We start from the raw sequence: 18,865 nt of genomic DNA, 5'->3' as shown, positions 1-18,865 counted from the left end.
GATGTTTAATAATGATGTCAAAGTAATTCAACGAAAGAAAATGTTTCAATAAAGGGTCCTGGAATAAATGTATATCCATATTTTTAAAAAGAACATCCGTCATTACCCCACACCACACACAAACAAGTAAAATTAATTCAAGGTGGATCATAGACCTCAATATAAAAGCTAAAACTATAAAGATTTTGGAAGAAAACATAGAAGACTATTTTTGAAACTTACTGCTAAGCAATTATTTCTTAAATAGAAAGCAGAACAAAATGATCATAAAAGAAAAATTGATAAATTAGACTATCAAAATTAAAAATTTTAACTCAACAAAGGATATCATTAGGAAAATAAATACATACACTGGGGGAAAACAAATGTACAAAGGACTGCTATCCAGAATATAAAAGAACTCATAACTCAATTATAAAAAGGGCAAGTTATTCGAAAAGACTTCGCAATGGAAGATATATAAATAGCCAATAGATACATTAAAAAGTACTCAATATCTATTCATTAGTAAAGTGTAAATTAAAAGTACAAGGTGACACCAATACCTACAAAGTAGAATAGCTAAAATTGAAGACTCACAAAACCAAATGTTGACAAGGAAGTAGATTGCCTGAAACTTTCTTGCAAATGATACAACCCCTTTGGAAAGGTTGGCAGCTTCTGAGAAACTACTTTTACTAAAACTAGAAACCAAACATATGGTCTACTCTATGACCAAGCAATTTCAGTACTAAGTATTTAACCAAGAGAAAAGAAAACATATGTGCACAAAAAGACTTGCATGAAAGGATTCATAGCAAGTTTATTCATAGAACCAAAAACTGGAAATGGCCAAGGTGCCATTAATAAGAGAATGGAAAAACTTATATCCATATAATGGAGTACTACTCAGCAATGAAAAGATGAAATACTGCCATTGGCAACAACATGGGTGGATCCTTTCTTTCTTGATCTATACTAACATTTTGGAATTTTTTAAATCAAGTTTATTCTTTCCTTCACTGTTCAAAAAAATCCCTTACATATAATATTTCCTATTATTATTTAGTCATGCCATGTCATGGTTAAAATACAGCATCCAGATAACTACAAATTTTAGATATAATAGTAGTGTGTCTATCAAGCAGGTTAAACTGAAGAGAAGAAAAGATTATAATTTTTAGCCTCTTTAGTAAAAGTCAAGTGTGAGAAGCTAATTTTTAGTCTAAAAAGAATAGTTACTTGTTTCTCTCTCATTATGTAGCAGTTATATTTCAACATTAATTACAGGAACACAAAGAAATATAGTGAATGCAAAGGTTTTTATCATCTATAAAAAGCAAAAAAAGGCAAAAACCCACAAACTGGTAATTAAAATTTGCTATATATTACCTCTTACCCAGAGTAAAATGACAGTTCTAATTCTGTTTTCTTTTGTATTAATTTTAGTCTTATAATAATCATATTTTATCATGATTTAATGATTCATATGTTTCCCTCATAATGAGGAAATACATTCCCTTTACTACTATGTTCCATAAAGATTCTGGTATATATTTAGAATTTACAGCAAACTCTTTGAAACATCTTCACCATTACCTAAGAAATAATTCCTTTTGGTAGCAACTTGGTTTTTCTATTCTGTTTGGCAATCTCTTCAAAGGATTTTGACAAATTTATTAAAATTGGATTATAAGTTTTGACATTAACCATAGCTGACAAGTATAATAATTTTTTAGTGTAATATTTTTTAAATTTTTCTAATTTCATACAAAATGCTAACAAAAATGTCAAAGAGAATGCAATTAGTTTTTTTCACTACCATTTACACCCACATGTGGGCAGAGACAAGCCTTCTCCCTGCTCCCGCAAAGACTGCCCAGAAGTGTCCCGGTGGCCCCTGCCCACAGACAGACCATCCTGCTGCTACCCTCTGAGCCTTTTAAAAGTGAAAAGCTTTAAACTGCTTATTTAGTGTGTTTATAAATCGTTTACATTAATTTTCAATTATCACATTCTGTTCAAGTTCTGAAGATTTTTATAAAGAAAAGTGAGTAACATTAATTCTATGCAACCAATTAACTCATTCTACTAATCATTCACATCTGGGTGTATGTGTAGCTGGCAAACAAAAGCACCAAATGCAGAGAGTCATTTTAAAACAACTGTGACAGATTGAGGAATCTCAGAGGGAAGGGGGGTTGGGGTGGGAAGAGATTAACCAAAGAATTTACATGCATATATGCATAACCCATGGACATCAACAAGAGTGTGGTGAAGGCCTGGGGGACAGTGTGGGGTAAAGGGGTGGAGGGCGTCAATGGGGGGAAGGAGACATCTGTAATAGTTTCAACAATAAAGATAAATTTAAAAAAATAAAAACAACTGTGACTCTATTCCCTATGCTATAGTCAATAATATTGTAATAACTATTTATGGTGTCAAATGGGTACTAGATTTATCAGGGTGATCACTTCATAAGTTATATAAATGTCTAATCACTGGGTTGTATACACCTGAAACTAATATAATATTATACATCAACTCTAACTAAAAAGTAAAATATATATATTTTACTAAATCATCTGTGAGCATCAACCTTAGAGGTGCAGGAACAGTACAGATGCCAGAGAACTGTCCTGTGAAGACTCTGAAAGGCAAGAGAACTTCAAGCCTGATATTTCTCCTGGTCAAAACTCCAGTAACATTTCCTTGAAGAATAGTTATTAATAAAGATGGATTCAGATGCCAGTACTCTGTTGCCTTCATAGATTTGTCCTTTCAGGTGTTGAAGGAGCCTTTACATATGCATATGAAATAATGCCAAACTATCCATTGATATTAACACAGTAGAGGCTTATAAACACTATTTTTACATGAAACTTAGCTTTTATTTTAAAAATAGCTAGAATGCAAATGCTGATATTTTGCTTTTTAAGTTGCTATTAAAATAATGCATGCATTTGTTTCAATGCAAAGCACTGCAAATTTGGGGTGTGTGTAGGGTTAGCCATAAAGATAGAAGCAAGGGATTGAAGGAGGAGTATCCTTGTTAGGACTATAAATACTGTCTGAAAAGTATATCTTGCTGTAATTGTGACAAAAAAGGAATAAAATAATTCTTAATATAATAAAAATCCTTTCTTGTACAAAATGAGACTTGGTAGGAGTGACTGACTAAAGTTCTATGTGGAGAAGATCATGAGCTCAAATCGAGATTTGAAGGGGAAAAAATGGTCCATATGGATCTGGGAGGTGGAACAGCAGCATTAGAATGATGAACTTGTCAACTCAAACTAGTTTACCCTTTCATACTCAGCACTTAACTTACATCCCATTTTGTTTTCTTGTATTTGTCCACAGAGTGTACCCAGCCTGGGACGTTAGGCAAAAGACATATGGGCAATATGCTTTGACCTACAGACGTCCCCTTCAACCTTTCTTAAAAATATATTTCATAAAGGAAAGGGGAGAACCTTGGGTTAGTTAAAATGACAAATAGGAATGGTTGCAACTGTTTCTTGTGTTTTAGCTCTCCAAATATTTTGAGCTCCTTGAAGGTAAAATCCATATTTTCTGTTTCTTTGCATAGTCTCTTTCACATTGTGAGAATGTGGTATTTGGTTGTTTTTAAATGTTCAATAAAATAAAAAAAATTAAAAACTACTATACGACTGAGCCTTATTTGAATGTGTAAATGCCCTACTCTGCGGAGTAGTGTTGCTGTAGGAGTGGTGATTGTGCCTAGGGAGGTAGAAAGGAACGAAGGAGAGCTTTAGGAAAAAATGCTTGACATTTTCTTTTAGAAGTTTAAATATCGTCTAAAAATGGACAGGGCAGCTTCCCAAGGTAAAGAAAGTATAATATAGTGAACAGAGCATGAGCTATTTACCAACTTACTGGCTCTGGGACTTTAGGCTAGTTATTAATCTCCTTTGAGCTTCTATTTTCTACAAGAAGATAATATTCTCTGCTTGAAAGCATCATGGGCAGGAAGGGAGGAAGTAATTTCAGTAAAGCACTTTGTAGGCATGTACTAAATGAGAGCTGTAATATTTTTGGTGCCAATTTAGGAGTCCTTGTGTAATGCCCTCTCGCACTGTACAAGAGATGGTCTGTGTGACCATATCCCATGGCTGATGTGATGATGTCCCATCTATAGGTTATTGGATGGTGGCTTCTATCTAGGACATTGTTTTGTTCTCTTGTATCAATCTGGGGGAAGCAAGCTCCCAGGTTATGATCGTCCCTGTGAAGAAGCACAACATAGCCTTGGGCCAACAGCAAGGAACAGAGGTGCACCAACATTCAAAAAGGGTGAGTTTGCACACAGACTGTCCAGCTCCGGGGAAGCCTTGAGGGCTGCAGGCCCAGCCAACAGCTTCGCTAAACCTGTGAGGGAACCTGAGCCAGGCCCATCGAGTTAAGCCACACACAGATCTCTGATCCTAGGAACTGTGAGATAATGTATATTCTTTTAAACTGCTACATTTGGGACAATTTGCTACATAGCAATGGGTAATTAATACAAGCTCCTTAAGTTTATGTTCCAACAGATGAAATAAATCTCTCTTGGAGTAACAGATGCTAATGTCTTCCCATTCAGTCTTCAAGGGCTAACCATTTCCATACTCCCTGTTAAACTATTATCAGAATCAGAGGAGATAGAGGATCATAGAAAAGAAACAGAAAGGATAATTCACATGCCAAGAAAATACGTCAGCCCAGAACATCCAAGTGCAAACCTAAATTTAATACAGCCACATGATGTGACATCCTTAACAACATGACAAATGAAACCCTAACTCCATGACTAATCTAAATTTTAAAGTGAGATAAAATGCAATGGGATATTAACTGTTGTATTTTTGATACTATTTAAAGGAAGCACTTAACAATATCGAAAGAATAGTGTTACATAAGACCACGAGGAGCACCACTGAAAGACTAAATGAATTGAAGTGGGATAAAGGATCTATAAAGGATAAACAGGGATCAGGCTTTGGAGAGAAAAGAGGTCATTGTACCTGCGACTCTTCATCTAGAGTTTCTGATAATCTTCTAACAGCTTCGAAAATATTTTACTTCCACAGAAACAGACTATCATTAACAAGTTTGACCACATACAGTTTCTCCTGAAGTGTAACATGATTACATAGCTATGCTGTGTCTGAATTCATTTATCTTCAGATGGACACATTTTACTACCAGACGAAGCAAATCAGGCCAAAGTGGAAAGCAACCGCAGACGGCAAATAGTTTGTGGAACTGCCATTTGGCCTCCTTCCGTTTATTCATTGTAAGTTTTAAGTTACGGGGAGAGTTGAGCCTCTGTAGGAGTCAGAAGACACACTTCAAGAAGTCTGTATATTTCTTGTTTAAATACTGACAAAACGGTGAGAAACATTTTCCTGGTCTATTTTAGGGTAGTTATTACCTTCGTTTTCTTTCTTCATGGAAGGCAATGAGGAATAAATAGAAATAATGCAAAAAAATCACATTTAAGGTTCGATTTATTGCCTTTCACGACTGTGTAAGAAACAATGTCGCACATTAAAACTGAAAGGCAGTCTAAATTTAAGATGGGCTTCTATCTAAAATGCACAGGTTTCAGCGCTTGAGTCATAAAACATGCTGTTTGACAAAGACCTCAAAACTATAAGATTTTAAAAAGCCTTTAATCCAATGTCTAACTGCTCGGAATTATTCCTTTCCTCTTCTTGTCTTTCCTTTTTTACTTTCTTTGAAGAAAGAATATTTTAAATAAAATATAAAAACAGAACACTAGGATAGTTAAATCTTGACTGATTACCTCATTTTAACTTTATTTTTTTTTAAGATTTTTTTTATTGATTTTTAGAGAGAGAGAAAGGGAGCAAGGGGAGAGAGAGAGAAACATCAACGTGAGAGCAAAATATTGATCTGCTGCTTCCTGCCCACCTCATACAGGGGATGGAGCCCGCAGCCAGGCCTGTGCCCTGATCGGAATGGAACCGGCAGCCTTTGGTGCACAGGAGGATGCCCAGCCTACTGAGCCACACCGGTCAGGTCCCGTGTCAACTTTAGAAATAATTCTAGGTCTTCACAGAGTTAGCTCAATTTTAATTAAAGCTCTCCATGAAAAAGTATTCTATTATTTTTAATATTTTATATTTATTAAGTGTCTATTTTGGGGGAACTGTTTTAACATGTTATATGATATATTACATATAAGCCAATTAATTTATCAAATTTTACCTTAGGCCCCCAACAATGGTATGCTATTATTTCTCATATTAATTATTATTAACCCATAATTATTTTCTTATGTGACGTGAGATATAGAAAACAGTATGATTTTTATTATCTAATATTTTATATCTGAGATTCAATAATTCAAAGGTATTAGACACCTGATTTTAGGGTGTAAAGGTGGGTGTGGTGATGGTGGACCACTTATTCAGTGAGACTATTGGAGGTAGGTAGAGATGATGATTTTAAAAAAGGAAAAACCCCACTTACTTTTGAAGGAAAAAGAAAGAAGAACAGACAGGAGGAGGTTGCACATGGGAGGGAGAGGTCTTCTGGAGGTGGACGGGTTTCCCTTAGGAAAGATAAATACCTCTGTCCAGGAATAGATGTCTAAACACTATTAAAAGTAATGACTAAAAGTCTAAGAGTTAGTGAGGCTCTATGTTAGCTTGTAAACTTTTATCTTGCAGAAATGTAAATAATCTCTGTTTGGTGGAAAATAAATATTTCAAAGTTATTACTGTCCTTAGAAATATTAACCACTTCTGTGTCTGAGACTCGTTTATTCTGCTGTCTACAGATACCGAGTTTCTCAAATGTTCTTTGGGCCAGTTTAACATCTTATGGGTTCCCTCAGTAATTAACCTGCTGAATGAAAGAAAATCTTTGACATGTATTAATTTTATATTTAAATGAGGGTCATGACTAATGACTATAGCTCCTAGTAATAATAATAGCATGGACTTATTATAAATGCACCATCTAAAGCAATTTCATTCTTCTCAGTCATATTTCTTCATGGTACTCAGAGTGTAAAGTATTTGAGGTTCACTGGCCCATGCGCAAAATGTTTGATAAACTAAACTTACATGTTCAGCCTCCCCAAACCTTTCAAGCCCTGGCAGAAGCAGGCTTGACATTTATTTCATAATTTTCTTTGACATGAATGAATGACAAATTATTTCCAAATGAACAAGGGATTAAAGAATTGACTATAAAAGAACTGACTATAAAAAATTAGAACCAGACATAGCGTTATTGCTTTGTCTCACTCAACCTGGGGCAGTTTTACTCCCTAGGGGACATCTGACAACGTCTGATGACAGGTTTGATTACCACAAGTAGGGGGAAGGTGCTACTGGCACCCTGTGATTAGAGGCCAGGGATGCTGCTAAAAATCCTACGTTGCACAAGACAGACCCAAGAACTAAGAATTATATAGCTCAAAATGTTAATAGTCTTAAGTTTGAGAAACACTGGTCTGCATTAGCAAAGCAAAGTCAGTCGAGGAATTATCAGGCAAAAACAAAGGGGAGACAATTACAGATTAAATGTAATTCTCCACAATAAAAAATGTGGATGAGCATATTATATTAGCCTAAGGAATAATAGTACTGTGATTATCTTTGAAACTCATTCTATTTTGAGGTAATAAGACTTGTGATCCATTTCAGAATTGACATAGAACATTAAGAACAGCAAACTCTTTTTACTGTTCACAGTACCTTTGGCAAAATGGCAAATTATATGGCAATTCAACTAAAGTACAATTGCCACTAGTTTTATGGGCTATGTCAGCCCTCAAAATAAATGAAATAGTATTCCACAGATTTAATTTCATTTTTCGTCACTTACTACATGAATTTTGGGGAAAGATGGGCCCTTGAGTATACCTACACATTATGCCTCCTTTCATCATTCACTATTGGAACTGAAAAATTATTTCGTCTACAGAACTAAAGCTATTTCTTTCACCAGGCTTTTCCCTTTGAGCACACCAGCAAAATCCTCATCTTTTCAAAAGCGATGCAGATCCCACCATATCCAGTTCTCAACCTTATTTGCCTCTGTGCACACGCCTGACGTTTTAGAACCTGTTGAGGTATTCATGAGCACATTAATTTTTAGAGGCAACAACAGTCTCTATGTCTAGAAGTATGTAACTTAATGCGGCAGAGACCCAAAATCTATAGAAGTAGTTAAGGGCAGAAACAGACCTCCAACCCTCAGGGAGAAACTCTGTGATACCTGTAAGTGGCAGAGTATAACAGTTACCCTATGTGTTAGAAGAATATTAAAGTAAGAACTCCCCAGGATCCTAGCCCAAAGAGGAAATAGTTGTTAACATGACAATGTTAATCATTTCTAGTCTTTTTCGAAAAACACTTCTAAAACCACAGCTTATAACTACCTCTCTCCAAGCATGCCCAAGTTGGTATTACATGCTGGTGGGGGGAGGGTAGAAAAGCCCCCAGCAGTAAATAGTATGAGCCATCAGAAGTGAAGAGGTGTTAGGGGGAGCTGAGGATTTTAATTATTTCCTGAAGTGAGGATACAGCCAGACTCACGCAGCCCATTGAAGAGGCTTTGATTTCATATACTCAGGGTTCAAATAACTTCCCAATTCCCTGCCTTGCCTTGGACAGAGAATCCAGTCCATTTAATTGACATTTGGCCGTTCTTAGAGCATCCAAAATCATCCCCAGGATGAAATATTGTATATTAACCCATGACCAGAGGAAGCAGGCAGGAATTAAATTTCATGAACTGCTGTTTCATTGTAAAGGGAAATTAGACAAATTCATCTTCAAGGGCATACCAGACAGAGGTTTTCCACTGCATCTGAGCAAACACAGCTTGCCTGGCTGTAGCGGAAATCTTTGAAATATACATCAAAGCACATGCAATACAGAATAAATTCTTCTAGCCTGGTTGGACAGAGGATTTTCCATTTCAGGCAAAGGTCAGTTAAGAAGTGAAGTATGCGATACTACAAGACTTACGCTTTATAAAGTTAAAATGAGACAATGGACAGGCCGATTCCTGTAATCTACTCTAATTGCTCTTGTCTAGACAACTCTAAACTCTAGGGCAGCCATTACACATCTGTTGTGGGCCTGCTTGTGTCGCTACTTGGCTAGAAAATAAACTTATTGCAGGAAGCAATTCTTCAGAAACATTGTGTGTGTTGTTTTCTAAGGTAGCATAAAGTTTCCAACAGAGTTCACATATCTGGTGAAGCTATGGTAACCACTAAGAGGTTATTTCAGGGCATAAAATTTGCCAGCTGTCCTTGGGTTGGGTTTTCTAAAATCTTTTTCTCTTCAACACTTATGTCAACTGTCCTTAATTTTAAGCTACTTGAAGAGATTAAGAATCATATTTGAGTTGTAGGAAACATGTTAGAAAAGAAATTTTAGGAAAATGTACCCATTTAGAATTTGTTTGTGAAAATTAGATGTATAAAGGCTCTTTCCCTATTATACTTTGACATAGAGACATTTCAGAAGCATTAAAATAAAAGACATTATTTCGTCCTGCCAGTGTGACTCAGCGGTTGAGCATCAACCTTGGAACCCAGAGGTCTCTGTTCCATTTCCCGTCAGGGCACATGCTGAGGTTGAGGGCTTGATCCCTAGGAGGGGGCGTGCATCGTTGATGTTTCTATCTCTCTCTCCCTCTCCCTTCCTTTCTCTAAAATCAATAAAACCATATTTTAAAAAATAAATAAAAGACATTATTTCATAATTATAGTCTTTTTAAAAAAAAAAAATATATATATATATATATATATATATATATATCTTTATTGATTTCAGAGAGAGGAAGGGAGAGGGAGAGAGAGAGAGAAACATCAATGATGAGAGAGTCATTGATCGGCTGCCTCCTGCACGCCCCCGACTGGGGGTTGAGCCCCGCAACCCGGGCATGTGCCCTGACCACCGGGAATCGAACCGAAATCTCCTGGATCTAGGTCGATGCTCAACCACTGACCCATGCCCGACCTGGCCATAATTATATTCTTATTGAATCTACCATCCCACTGCCATTAACCCTGATGATTTTCTTTGATACTTTTGAATTTTATTTTTAGGGATGGTCACTGATGGAAAATGAAGAATAATTTAATTAAAATATTCTATAACATTTTGAAGTACTAATCAATCCACACAAGATGAACCATTAATATCTGAATACACACACACACACACAAAACACCCTGAAAAATCTCTCTTCTAGGAAGGAGACCATGTTTCCATTGGGATTCTTCAAAGTTCCTCTTTTCAATTTCCAGCATATTAAATACCAATCCCTAAAAATCAGCATGTTACAATTTCAGAGACCAGTAAAAGCAAAATCTGAAGAACATCATTCAAAATAGGTCTTCAAACTTCCGATCCTGCCTATGGGTCCTAGAGATGTTCTTATACTTTTCTCTCAAAGAGTGTATATGTTTTTAATTGCAGCACTGTTAGCAACAGGAAAAACTAGGAATAATTTCAATGATAATTAATAGAAGAATGTTTAAGTAGACTAAATTACAAACTGGAAAAGTCATTGAAATAGCCATGTTAAAAAAACAAGTTGCATGTACCAACATGTAAACATTTTAATATACAATAAAATGAAATAACTAAATGGGGAAATTTTATACACGCACACACACACCCTACATATGGAGCTATGTATGAGTCACCCCACTATATTTTTCCCAGTTGAAAGCTTCCATTATGGAGTATAACTTTCCCACACACTATATCTCTCCTAATCTTCAGAAGGCCAGAGTCATTCTCTAATTCTTAAGAACCTGTGAATATGCCAGTGATAGATAATAGAGAGACAATACAGTATAGGCCTACTCTTTCTGTTCTATAAAAATCTGTGCAACTTATGGCATTTATGCATTGATATTGGTTATTAGAAAAATTCAGATTTTGAAATATGTTGGTAAGTAATAAGAAGGTAGGAATGGTTGAAGACTTGGCTTAATGGGTAATACTCTATGTCTTAGAATTTCAAAAACAAGATAAGAATCCTGGAAATGGAAGCACCCTTTCTACCTCCTTTGTTAATATTTATTAAGTAGTTTGCATGATGCCTTGCTCTTAATATGCACTAAATAAACATTTTTTGAATTAATGAATGATGCTGGTAGGTCACTTTAAGGTGTGAATTGTTATGTTGAGATAAACTGAGGGTTGTGCTGAACTGAGAACTGACTGGAGAAGGCATGATTATCTCCAAGGGCTTCTACAAAGTCTTTGTAAAAGTTATCTACCCTTGATTAGGCTTGGAATGGGATGCCAATCTAAGATTCATAAGATTTCCTAAATTCCTAAGACCCTGACCAGATTCTATGTTTTTCATCTTTATTGCTTTACACCACAACTACAGTTCCCAATACTATACAACCTGAAAAATTGGAATGATTATACTGATAGAATTTTCCCCCTCCACAATTTAGTTCGATTTCAGGCTACGTAATCAAAAAAGTCACAAAGACATGGCCAAGCAGCCATAAATGACTTCTACAGATGAAACTACGTTTGTAATCATCATGAAAGATCTTTAGTGAGCAGTCACCAAGGTATTGATTCATAATTAGGATTAGGCATCAGGGGCAAAATATGAAAATGGGGATAACATGGCTCCTAAAAAAGTCATTTAAGAAGAACAAAATTCTGGAATTCCAGAATTTTAGATAAGTTTTAAATCTAGAGAGGGAAGTCTGTAAGGCGGCAATAATGCATCTCCATACACATATTGAGAGTCAGAAGAACCTGAATGTATATGGTGGATTTATGCTCTGCCCTCAAAGAGCAGGAGAGGTGAAGGGAAAATTGTGTGGTGCTTTTGAAAGAACTTATTCATTGAATAATTTGTAAATCTCATTGAACTCCTTCATTGATTTTCCGAAATGGCTCGGTCAAAGCATTAAAGTGCAAAGCAATGAGAAACAGATTGAAGCATCAAGTTTCTGCTCCCACTCAGAGGGCATTTCCCCTGTGAGGTACGTGTCATAAATACGGGGAACGTGAAAGGTTCTATTTTGTAGTTGATGTTATTTTTAAATATCTGGTGTGATGTGGCCTCCCAACTGAGGACAAAGCTCCTGAAGTGCCTACCTCCTTCCTAAAAACAGCTTTTGCATTAGTACTTTCAGATGTGGACACTGATACATATAACACAAGCATATTAAACAAAAAAATAAACAATTAGGGACCAGTGGAATATCAGAACTAAAATGTAAGGATTAGTACTTGAAAGCCAGACCACCACATCTTATTCAGTTGTTAAGGCTGGGTAACAAATATGAGTTTGAGAGTCCTAGCGGGACTCTCAAAAGGCAAAATAGACTCAGAGTGCCCGTATGATGAAGATAAATTAATGCTCAAGGAAAGAATAGCTTGTGATCATGAAGAAATATTTTTTATGTAGATTTTCATAAAGAGGGCACTGATGTAGTCCAAGTATAATGGTTTGTAAAGAAAGGTCTGACTGAGTTTAAGAATACAATTTAAGACGTATATATTTGGTTTTGGGGGGAAATGGAAAAATGGGAGACAGATTTTGAGTCTTTTCTCTGATGAGACATGATGTACAAATATTTTATGTTATTAGTTGAAGGAAGCACCATACTTTTCAACTTTCGGCACATGGAAAGTGGGATATGGTTGGCATCTTCTGTAGCCACTCCAATTTCATGAGGAGGTGTGAAATTCCATCAGACATCTACAGATAGGGCCAGGTCTGTCCTTTGAAGAAGAGTTCTGGTCTCCTGGCATGCAGACAAATGAGGCTCAATACTCCATGCCATAGAGCATGGCCAGAATTACTTTATCATGGAAAAATTTTAATATGGCCATTCATGTTTCCCCACTATTGCCTGAATACATTTTAAATAAAATTCATACAAGATCTCATTTTACGTAAAGTAGCTTCCTGGTGAATCCTTCAAGATCACTTAGTTATGAAATGTATTGCCAGGCAATTGAATGATTTGACCTGCTCTGTCAAAGTGTTGCATATAAGTTAATTAAGTGACAAAGAAAAACTGCCAAAAAAATGATGCTTTTGGATTAGTATAGTTGATCTCAAGCCCAAGTTTTGACAATTATTAAATAACAACCAATGTTCTACTTAGATGGCTTCTAGTCAATGACAATACAACTCCACTAAGCAGGGACAATCATCTTTCTATTCACCACAGCAGGAAAGTGCGCATCTCACTGACCTAGAAATAATTCAGGTCATCAAGGTGCAGGGTAATCAGGGGGCCTAAACCTATTCCTGTTTCAGTGATTAAAATGATCTTACCTCAAACAGTTTTATCCATTCTTATCTTCTTTGACATATTAAGTAGTGGGATCTATAAAACCTCAGTAACCTGGGATCTATGTTAAGCTCCTACAGCTTAGCCCACTTGTCCCCAGAATATGGGAAAGGAGAACAGCGGAGGCCACGTTCAACACCTTTCCACCTCACGTCTCACCAAGAGGGGAAAACAAGGGACCGATTGGTCAGATTGGACCCTTACTGGGCCACACGGCAAGCAGGAGAGGCCAGAGTGCAGTAGAAGATAAGGTACAAGACAACAGTTCTTTGACATTCCTCCTACCGATTGCCAGCTGCAGGGGCGATAAGAGGACCTGAGCGGAACCCGCAGAGCCTGTCACTCATCTCTGCCTCTTGCCTCTGCTTCATCCTTCGCAGTCAGAAGTCCTTTCCCATGTGAGAAATCCTGGGTTCTTTTTCCTACCCTCTGGCCTACACTTGTTCTCACTGTGACTCTTGCCTTTTGCTGTGGGCTTAAAGATTCGTCCGAGAAAGGTGACGAGTCCCACCCCCATCCTCTGGGTGACCCTGTCTTCCAGCGCAAAGGACCTGAGTTCCAGTGAGAATGTTCCCACTGGACATTGCTCCATGTACACATATGCACATATATACATATGCATGAATATATATATATATATGTATGTGTATGTATGTGTATATATATTTTTTCTCCCTTGGGTATCTTATTGGGAGTGAGGAGGGGTGGTAGTGGTATAAGGTCAGAATTCTTGGGTTCACTGGCCATATGTCATTAATAATATTAAAACCTCACTCTAGTTATTGATATTTGGTGTAATTTTAACAAGTGTGAGAACAAGGACTGATCTTTGTTACACACCCTACACAAAGCCACAACATGTCATTAAGTCACCCACTGAAGCTGAGAACAGAGAGCTTAGCTAATAGAAAGTTCCTATCCACAGAATAAAATACAAAGAACATATAAATGAAAACTTTAAATATTTTAGGTTCTTTTCAATAAGGTTTACTGAAAGGGAATCTAACAGTGGAGAGCTGACATAGCCCATGCCTATTCCTTATGAAGAACATAGCCTGAGAAACTGAGGCTTATGATTTGTCAGGGAAGGAGCTGGCTTAGTGATCAGGAGAAACGCTCAATCGACTAGAGGTTTCCACGGTGACAAGATAAAGAAGTGTCTTTTAGACAAAAATAGCCCTGACCATTTTGAAGTAGATGATTAAATATAGGGGGCTTGCCTATTATAAAGCTCCATTAAAGAAACTGTGGTATTGCCACAGAGAAAGATAAATAGGACATTGAAACCAAACAGAGAACTTATCAGAATCATGTATATGTAGAAACTCTGGGACTGTGTGTGTGTGTGTGTGTGTGTGTGTGTGTGTGTGTAGCATTTATAATGCTGCCTCGATCACAAATATATCTAAAAATTGGAAACAACCTAAAGTCCATCAACAAGTAAATACAAATCAGGAAATACCTATACAATGAAATAGTACTCAGCAATAAAACATTACAAACAACTGATATTTGCAACAACATGAATGAATCTCAGAAATCACTACGATAAGTGAGAGAACCCAAGCAAAAGAGTGCATACTATATGATTCCATTTATATAAAATTCTATAATATGCAAGCTAATCAATAGTGATGGAAAGAAGGACAATGATTGCTTGGAACTGGGGTGGAGCATGAGATGGACTACAGATGAACACAAAGGAAACTGGGTTAAATGGTCATTGTCTTGATTGTAGTGAAGACAAATGTTTAAACTGGCCAACTTGTACATTTTCAATATTGCAGTTTATTGTACTCTAATTATATCTCAATGTTTTTTAAAATGAGACAAGAAGGAATTCTTTTTAAATTGGGGATTAATAGATCACGAGACAATACAAGCTGTTGCTTCTTATCACTTGGCAAAGTTAACATGAAAAAAAGATATTCACAAGAATCAGAGCAAGTAAGAAAGTGGGTAAGAGCACAGAGCCTGAAGCCAGACTACCTGGGTTTATATCTGGCCTTTACTGCTTACTTGGTTTGTAAGTTTAAGTATGGTATACTTTCTTTGCCTCAGTTTCCTCATCTGTAAAATGGGATAACAGTACCTTCCTTGCAGAATCATTAGGAACATTAAGTTGATTATTATATGTAGAGTGTGCCTGGAATGCAATAGGGACTAAGTAAGTGCTTTATTCGTATTAGAAAAGACCGAAATAATTCTTGGCATATAAAGTCTTTAGTAGATGCTTTATTTAATCACAGTTCTAACATTGGCTATACAGCTTGTGCCTAACAAAAGAGGGGGCTCAATTACTCACAGCTCATAGGCTCCTTGCATTACTAAACTGAAATATGTGCATCTCAAATGTGTACCCACAACCTCCAGAACTTAATTCTAGTCACAGAATTCCAGTTTAATGGTCAACCCTGGCCCTTAGGCTGTGCTGTACTTTATTTTTCTTAGAGGCACTAATATAGTTGGACAACTTTAATTTGGTAAATTTCCAAGGTTGCTATTTCCATTCCATTCACATGTCCGCTCAACAGATTATCCAAAATAAGTTTAGTTTCCAATAGTCCAGACTATCTGTATGAGTATCCACATGGAGAGGACACAGTCAGTTTAGTTCATCAATAATTTTTATGGGAATGACTCTAGAATTTAGTCTTCATATTAAAATGGAAAGATAATTTTAAATTATTTATGACTGAGGTAAAAATAGATTGTCTTAATCCAGTTAAAGGCTGCATTAGTTCTTACTACCACAGGATATAAGTAATTCTTATCTTAATTTTAGGCTCATCCTGGTCCCAATAACATACATTAAAAACATATTTCCTAACTAATGCTGATTCTGGAGCCACTAATTTTTTCTAAATATCTTGTATTTGAAAATTGGCTTTATTATGCTACATCTCTCAGGAGAGTAATGCCCAAGTATCCTGAATTCTTTTGTAATCCTTCCTGTAAGACAAAGTACAATGCACTGGAAATGAGCAATTCACTCATTCTGAGAATGAGGTTCATTCCATGAGTTTCAAAAGAAGACAGACTCCACCTTGAGTAATGAAATGCCTTCTTCTGTCAATATTCTGCTTCATGACTGAGATGAAGCATACTAAAAATTAGGCAGAGAAAAATTGCTAATTTATGATTAATATCACAGCAGCAGAATGATGCCATGTCTTCTGACCATTCCATTAATAACAACGACCACTTACTTCCCTATGTAAAGTATGTTGTAGCGCACTTCATAGGCCTCTTAACCTATGACCTCCACATAGGTATCCCTTAGCTATGCTAACCTGTGTGAATGAGAGGACACACATCCCCTATCCCCAAGTTACCAGGAGATGCATGCAAGGACCAGAGAGGGCAAGAGGAAACAAACTCCCTAACACCCTGACTGAAGGGGGCAGGACAGTGAAGGCAGGAGACAGTGAAGTCCACACAAACATGAGAGCAACGTGCAAAAATATGCCTGAGAGCAAAATATTTCTATTGCCAGATGTAGGGAAAGTAAGAATATAGCTATAACCTGATCAATCATCGTAATGTATCTAAATAAACTCTTGACAATCAGGAGAGATGGCATAGAAATGATGCTTAAAGGAGAGGCAGAGGAGATATGATGCAGCCTGGATTAGGAAACATCTTGTTTAACACACAACCCAAAAAATCAACTTTTACATGCCTACAGGTAGTTGATGCTGAGTTACACATTCCACCTGGAAGACAGTAATATTTCTCACTGAAAATAAGCAAATTGGCATTTTCAGAAACAAAGGTACCTGCAGTACGCTAGCAAAATCAGATTCCTGAGGCTGTAAGGTGAGTAACAAAATCCAACCAAAAGTGTCAGTCTTCCATCTTGCTGACTGTCCAGTGCCAGCCACACGTCACTGCACACCTTCCCATCCCACCAGAAACCTAGAATAGCTTCAACCAAACCTCCCAAGACAAAGGCTACTATTACAAAATCTGAAAGCCAAATTCTTGTGGTCACTGAAATCTCCTTTGTTGGACCCATATTTCCCTGCACATCAGGATCTTCCCTGTGTTCTTTTCTCTTCTCCTCTTTTTTTAACCCTCACTCGAGGATATGTTTTGTTTTTTAATTGATTTTAGAGAGAAAGGAAGAGAGAAAAAGAGAGAGAGAAGGAGAAAGAGAGAAACATTGATCGTTGCCTCCCATACATACCTTGCCTAGGGATCGAACCTGCAACTTGGGTATGTGCCCTGACAGGGAATCAAACCAGCAGCCTCTGGTGTATGGGGCGATGCTCCAGCCAACCGAGCCACCTGGCCAGGGCTTTCTTCTCACTCTTCACTATCTCCGATCTCCTCCATTCCCATGCCTCAGTGAACTTGGTATCAGTTAGATTCTAACAGGAAACAGATGATACACTCAAGCTGGGGCAAAGTATAAAGGGTTCATCTGCAAAGAAGCTGCTGACCAGCCCCAAGGTGGCAGCCAGCAGGAGGCTGATGAAGGAGCTTGAAGAAATCCGCAAATGTGGAATGAAAAACTTCCGTAACATCCAGGTTGATGAAGCTAATTTATTGGCTTGGCAAGGGCTTATTGTTCCTGACAGCCCCATATCATAAGTGGCCCTTGAGAATCGAAATCAACTTTCCAACAGGGTACCCATTCAAACCACCGAAGATCGCATTTAAAACAAAGATCTTTCACCCCAACATCGATGAAAAGGGACAGGTCTGCCTGCCAGTAATTAGTGCTGAAAACTGGAAACCAGCAACGAAAACTGACCAAGTAATCCAGTCTCTCATAGCACTGGTGAATGACCCCCAGCCTGAGCACCCACTTCGGGCTGACCTAGCTGAAGAATACTCTAAGAACCGTAAAAAATTCTGTAAGAATGCTGAAGAGTTTACAAAGAAATATGAGGAAAAGCAACCTGTGGACTAAAATCTGCCACAATTGATTCCGGCAAGTGTGAGAAGAGACCCTGAGCAGTACATTCAGACACCCCGCAAAGCAGGACTCTGAAAAATTGACACAGGTCACCACCTGATGTTTGCTTGTGGCAGTTACTAACTTTCTACAGTTTTCTTAATCAAAAGTGGTCTTAGGTAACCTGTAAAGAAGGATTAAAAATTTAAGATGTTAAAAAAATAATAAAAATAAAATAATAAAATAAAATAAAATAATAAATAAAAAGAAGCTACTTACAAAGAAGTGGGCAAGATATGAGGGAACTTCATGTGATAGTGTAGTAACCTGGGGCTATGGCAAATAAGAAACTATTACCATTCCTAGACACAAAGGAATTAGGACAGCATGTGATAACAGGTACTTTGAGGGGGTTGTGTAGAGAAGCAGTGACCTTCTATTGAGGGACATGACCAGATCTAAGCAATCTTCAAGGGAGGGAAATAGGTGCATTTGACCTCACTCTTCTCACTCCTCCCATTTATTGCCTTTCACAGATTGCTGGGAGTAATTCTCCATGGATTTTTCACATTTCTGCACATCTTGAGGTCAGAGGCACCAACTGCCTATGTTCTGAACTATCTTCTCAAGGACATTAG

The 18,865-nt window shown here is 37.1% G+C and overlaps 1 pseudogene; it reads left to right on the top strand.

Moving 5' to 3' along the window:
• The first annotated feature begins 4,218 nt into the window (after window positions 1-4,218).
• LOC107546479 (ubiquitin-conjugating enzyme E2 L3 pseudogene) lies at window positions 4,219-18,244 on the top strand (annotated as a pseudogene).
• The last annotated feature ends 621 nt before the right edge of the window (window positions 18,245-18,865 follow it).

This window comes from Miniopterus natalensis, chromosome 3, assembly GCF_054644295.1.
Source record: "Miniopterus natalensis isolate mMinNat1 chromosome 3, mMinNat1.hap1, whole genome shotgun sequence".
Lineage (NCBI taxonomy): Eukaryota > Metazoa > Chordata > Mammalia > Chiroptera > Miniopteridae > Miniopterus > Miniopterus natalensis.
The sequence above is the reverse complement of the archived record's forward strand: the minus strand, read 5'-3'. Positions and strand labels throughout refer to the sequence as shown.